The sequence below is a fragment of the Daktulosphaira vitifoliae genome, unplaced genomic scaffold (genome assembly GCF_025091365.1).
Source record: "Daktulosphaira vitifoliae isolate Bord-2020 unplaced genomic scaffold, ASM2509136v1 Scaffold_2, whole genome shotgun sequence".
Taxonomy (NCBI): domain Eukaryota; kingdom Metazoa; phylum Arthropoda; class Insecta; order Hemiptera; family Phylloxeridae; genus Daktulosphaira; species Daktulosphaira vitifoliae.
The window spans coordinates 4,688,463-4,694,743 of NW_026099573.1; the positions used below are offsets into that span (position 1 = coordinate 4,688,463).

General features: G+C 25.5%; 2 long non-coding RNA genes across 2 annotated transcripts; one reads left to right on the top strand and one right to left on the bottom strand.

The window, feature by feature from the left end:
* Positions 1-505: 505 nt before the first annotated feature.
* On the bottom strand, positions 506-2,140 carry LOC126898895 (uncharacterized). The gene is made up of 3 exons (XR_007702413.1): positions 2,080-2,140; positions 1,706-1,820; positions 506-841 (listed from the first exon to the last, which is right to left on the bottom strand). It is a non-coding gene; the product is annotated as an uncharacterized LOC126898895 (long non-coding RNA).
* Positions 2,141-2,427: 287 nt separating this feature from the next.
* Positions 2,428-3,309, top strand: LOC126898889 (uncharacterized). The gene is made up of 4 exons (XR_007702407.1): positions 2,428-2,773; positions 2,849-2,932; positions 2,996-3,055; positions 3,132-3,309. It is a non-coding gene; the product is annotated as an uncharacterized LOC126898889 (long non-coding RNA).
* The last annotated feature ends 2,972 nt before the right edge of the window (positions 3,310-6,281 follow it).

Consider the following 6,281-nt stretch of genomic DNA (forward strand, 5'->3'; position numbering starts at 1 on the left):
TATATTATATTATGAATAATTTTTATTTGACGTAAAAAGTACATTTCTCTTTAAATAATAATTAAACCTTCAACAAATTAATTTTCTATAAGCAAAATAGTGCCAATGATATAATCAATTACATGTATAAGATATCATTTTATTATTATAAAAATAGTTTTTTTCATTTATTTTCCTATAACTAATATATTAATACTAATGATTATACCGGTATTAATCTCTCCACATAAATTAAATAGATTTATTATTTGATTATCTATATGTATATATTTATGTGTAGGATTTATTATTTATAAATTAAAATTTAAAAATATAAATATAAATTATTAATAATGTTTTAAACTTACAATGTGAAAATATCAACAAAATGATAATTTTTGTTATTAGGAAAATTTTATTTCATTCAATTACAATACAATTTTATGTTAGTAAAATAAAGTTATAACATAAATGTCAGATTATAGACTATAATTAATTAATTATAAATTATAAGTTTTTCGTAAATTATTGTTAATTGTTTGTAAAAAAATTATGAACGTTTTATTATTTTTTGAATTATATAAAAGAAAAGTTATATGCTTTACCACGTTTTCCATGATATATTAAACATAATTTTTTTTCACTGCTATTAAAATGCTCAATTTCTTCATCGGAAAGAAATATAGATTTTGGTAGACACAACTGGCAACCATTTTTCCAATCGTGCAATTATGGTGTGTCCATACCTGGTTTCAACAGCTCTCAGGTGTGTTACTGGATATGGACGATCCAATTGTAATGATGACATAGAGACATATTCATTTTTAGCTTGTGATTTAAGTTTTTTACAACATCCATTTTACTAAAAAAAATTTTTTATTTAACAAAGTAAAAATTCTATTTAAATACATACAAAATATATTTCGATATTTTATTATTTTTTTCATAACTAAAAATGTTGAACTAAAGATCTTATATCAATATTATTTACTCTTGTATTTTTAATTTGTTGTAAATTAATTTTATATGTGGTAAGATTTTCAAAATAGTTAACATCAATCATAAGGTATGTACAGCGAATATTACATTCGGAACATAATATTGTTTTAGCTAATTCTTGCANTTATGTACAGCGAATATTACGTTCGGAACATAATATTGTTTTAGCTAATTCTTGCACATCCCTAGTATGTTGAATTAATATAAATTCTTCAACTTTAAAATAATCACGATTATAAAAAAGGATATTGTTACATTGGAAATTTCCACAACTAATGATGTTGTCTATTTCACTGTAAAAAACTAAAACAGGATAACCTCTTTTGAGGTTATGTATTATCCTAAATTTTTCTAATATATCAATTCTAAACATATCAGGGTATTTGCATATATTCCGATAATTTCGAGATTCACTTTCGACTAAAAGTTCAATAGTAGGTTCTGGTAGAAAATCGAATGGTACAAAAGGATTTTGCGGCATGATAACTAAAATAAAATAATAATAACTTTATTTAGAAAAAAATATCTAGACTTGTTTACCGTTATTCAATAATTATGATAAAACGAATTTTTATTTATAGAAAAATAACTTTTTACGTCAAATAAATTATTAGTAAAAAAATTTAATTTTACTGTTGGTTAATNCTAATTATTAGTAAAAAAATTAAATTTTACTGTTGGTTAATAATCAACTTATAATATTAAAATAACAATTTAAAGAACTTACATTATTTATATATTCCTCAAAATGCAATTGATGCAACAAGTATTTGTTACAGTATAAGTTTTCCGTTCGTCGAAATGCAATTGAAACAGCAAGTAATCGCTAGTGGATATAAAATCTGAAATAATTAACATTTTATTATAATATTCTTTGTAAATTAAGACAATAAAATGTTATAATGTAAATTTATATAATATGAATTCCAATAAATTTGCAAAGATAAAAAACTTTTTAGTTCAATTAAATTGATAATATAAAATTCTTATTTTTTTAAATANGAGTTCAATTAAATTGATAATACGAAATTTTTATTTTTTAAAATCTATTATGACATTAAAAATAGTATATATAATTACAATAATTAATTTTATACTTACAGTTTAATTTTTTATCAAACGAAAAATGTAACTACAACAAATTTCTTTGCACAAAATCTGGNGAAAAATGTAATTACAACAAATTTCTTTGCACAAAATCTGGTTGTTAGAACAAACTACTGCACTCTTATAATTCTTTCGAATGAATAAACAGATTCAAGACTTTATATACTTGCATTGATTAAAAAAATGCAATGAAATTTAATTTATATGTTCTTCTGTGTTAATGATGAAAATGACAGTTGATAGTCTAATTACTTTTGAAATAGATAATATATTACATTTATGTCTCGTTTTCGCACATGTTAAGTTCCAAGGAATTTTTATTTAAACATATGCAGTGTTGTGATAATTAAATAAATTTTACACATTAAATTATATACAATATGCTGTATTATTATTAGTAAACTCGATATTGTTTATTATATCATAATTTAAATTATAGTAATTAACAGTGGATAGTAAACAGATAGGGATAATGATATATGGTGAGAGGAGGGTTAATACACTCTCAGCACATCATCCTCATCTATCCTTATGTTTGTGTAAAAAGTACTTGAAAAATGTAACATTTCACACTAAGTGTAAAATGTAAAATTGGATCAGTATCTATCTTAATCGTATAGTTTTAGATTGTGTTAAACGATGATAAATGATGTTATCTACTGGAGTTCATACAGCGACTCCGAAATTGGTAAGTAAAAAAATGTTAAATAATTATATCATAAATAGTAATTGAAAATATAAAAAAACAAATTTACTTTTACAGAAAGATATGTTAGACTATATACTAACCCAACCCATGAATAACACACAAAAATTTCAACAAAAGTTGAAATTGATAGTATAAATAGTAAGTATAAATATTAAAAAATAGTTACAAACATAATACATTTATTCTTTTTTTATTTTTTAGATCCAAACTATAGTAATGGTGAATACCGAGAGATCCGTTTTTCGGTGAATGGAGTATGGTGTAAGTACAATATTTATTAAATATTAATTTCCAAAATAATTACTATAAACTAATAAATTTTTATTTATTACTGTAGCATCCTATACAACAAACAAACCGCTGGCAATTATTAAACCAGTTCGGCATGGACATCACATACCATAATATTGGCAAGTTTCTATAGTAATTTATTTATTGTTTATCAATTAATTGTAATTACACACTTTGAATAAAAAAGTATCATCAAAAGTTTGCTCCCTTTCTATTAATTTGAATGTTATATCAATAAAAAATAATCATTAAGTCTACTAATATATATATATATATATATATATACAAGTTAGTTATTAATTTTTATAAGTATATAAATAATTATTTGATTATATTCTATATTTGATAATAGATATATAAAAAATTACTTGTAAATTCCTGTATCAACTTACAATAGTAAAAATAATTTAAAAGAACATTGGGTATATTTAATANTAACTTATAATAGTAAAAAATAATTTAAAAGAATATTGGGTATATTTAATATTAATATGTATTATTTATGTATCGTACTTTTCACCGTTACCGTGTAGCGTACCTGGAAAATGCATTTTTTTTTTTCATAAAAAAAACTTACATTTCATATATTCTATATGACCACCCACCGCATCGTAATCCAAAGTTTGGATTCCAAACAAATAACTAAATAATAAATATATTCAGTTTTTATTTAACAGATTATCCAATTTTAACATTTTACGTACAATTTTTATCTAAAATGAAAATAATTGGCGATACTATACGGTTCATTTTTATTTATCATATTCGATACATCGTGCACCTTATGAATAAGCTTAAATAGTTTAACCACCTCGACATGCGTACATTGTATTTTTATCGCGCTAAAGATACAAACGTTGCGATTCATACCTCCGACCGACACCGTCATCAGGGCGGTTACACGACTACGGATTTTACCCCGTCGACGACGACGGCGGCGGTTGCGATGACACAATATAACGCGCGACCGTTTGACGTACAACTCCGGGTTAGGGTAGGGTGTAGGCAGGGGCAGAGTCTTTAACATTATTGTATGTGACGTGATGACCTTAAGGGCGATTATATTACGTAACACCTGTGATGCTCCTGATTGAGGGGCACGCGTTGCTGCATACGTCACACCGACAACGACGTAACGCCGAGTCAGCTGACCACCTACCCTCCGCCAACCCACATTATTATCGCAATTTTAACAATAACACACTTGATTTACGACTTTAACAATTACGATTGACCTTAATTAACCATTTAATTACCCATTAACACTCTTAATTTATTACTTTTTGATGACGTATGACACTAATTACCATGGCGGCATCCTTTGATCCCCAGAACCCGCTATTTACTTACTACTTATGAGTAATGGACGTGTAGCTGTATGTGTTCCACCGATACGTTTAGCATGAATAATTTTTAAATTTAAATTTAAGTCATTTATCAGCTTATTTGCGATTTCTAACAGACTATTATTTGTTTCGTTTGGCGACTCTACTTTGTTGAAAATAATAACATTTTTACTTTTTAAGATTCTATTTTGCGCTTCTAAGATCATCTCTTCAGATGACGGATTTTTGGCAAAATTATTAGACTCAATATTTGATATTTTATCACAAAGACTATTTATTTCAGATTTAAGAATATCATTTTCTTTTTTAAGGTTGTTTATAGAATTTAACAGGCCCTCATGTGTGTTGTTTAAGACAGAGAATTTTGTTTCGTACCTCGAGAGTTTATCATTTATAGATATGAATTTTTCATCATGGGATGTTTCTATTTGTTTAAGTTTTTTCATTACATCATTGAGAGTAAACTCACTAATTGAACGTGTAGATGAGGAAGAAGATGAATTATTTTTTAAAGGAGTATCAATTTTAGTATTTCTTGACATATTTTCAGATTATTAATTTCAGTTAAATTGATTATATGTTGTAGACTTGGGTAATACTAATTTAGCTATTTGAAATAACTTAAGTATAATTTCCCAATATGATATTTAAACTTTGGACACACAGATATAACAACACAGGCATACAATCAAATAGCAACTATACACTATATGTATTATTATATTATATGAGATAACACTTTACCACATGCACAAAATACGTCCTACTCGCACGAATGTCGGTACTGTACTGTAAATTAGTAATAAATTGTAAAATACCAAAATTGTATTTGTTTACTTCTATATTACCGCGGGTATGTAAAAAAAAAATTATATATACACAACAATATCATATAATATATTATGTTTAACAGTTAAATCTAAACAATTATAATAACATTATTTGATTCAATACTTTTTTTTAAAACATTAATAAATTTATGGACTTACAGTGTACTATTAACAGTGCAATATCTAGAAAAATAAAAACACGTTTACTATTAAGCCATCAAATAGACCGCATCATACAATACGCCGACGGTAAATGGTCGGACCCTAAAATTCAACAATCAAACAATGATGATATGGTTAATTTTATAAGAAGTTTGAACGACAAAGAAATATGCGATACTATTCCTAAAGGTGACAATAATTACATAAGCGAGCTGAAGAATTTAGTATACAATGTAATAGTTGATCATTGGGTCAAGTCGTGGTCCGAGGGTACGCTTCAAATTAATGTGAGTTTAATGAACATAGATTGTCATTATCTTTATTGTTATTAAATTTATAATTTGTTTTAGGAAAAAGAAGAAATGTATGACGAAAATGACTGACCATCATTTTACAATGCAACAGTGTTAACCCGAGAAAATAGTTATAGTCCATGGGCTTCACAATGGTCGAAATCCAATCACGTCAGAAAATTAACCTACATTAATAATTTATAAACAATAACTTTATATGTTGTACTAGTTTCTTATAATAAACTTATAATCTAAAATAAAAATAAAGTGTTGTTATTTGTATATAATATATTTATTTCATAATAATAAAAATAATAATTACAAGGTTAATAATAAATGCTTACATAAACGTGTAAAAAATTTAATTTAAATTATACGGACAGTTCCGTCAAAAGGTGTATATGTAAATACATTGTCTGAAATTACTAGAGCATATACAGTTGTATTAGCAGAGAACGCGGCTGATGCTTCAATTTCAATACGTAGGTCAAAAGACGAGACTGTAATTGTATCGTTCTGCTTGTTGTGGTTCAGGTGGTTTTTTATTAAATAAATAAATAATAAC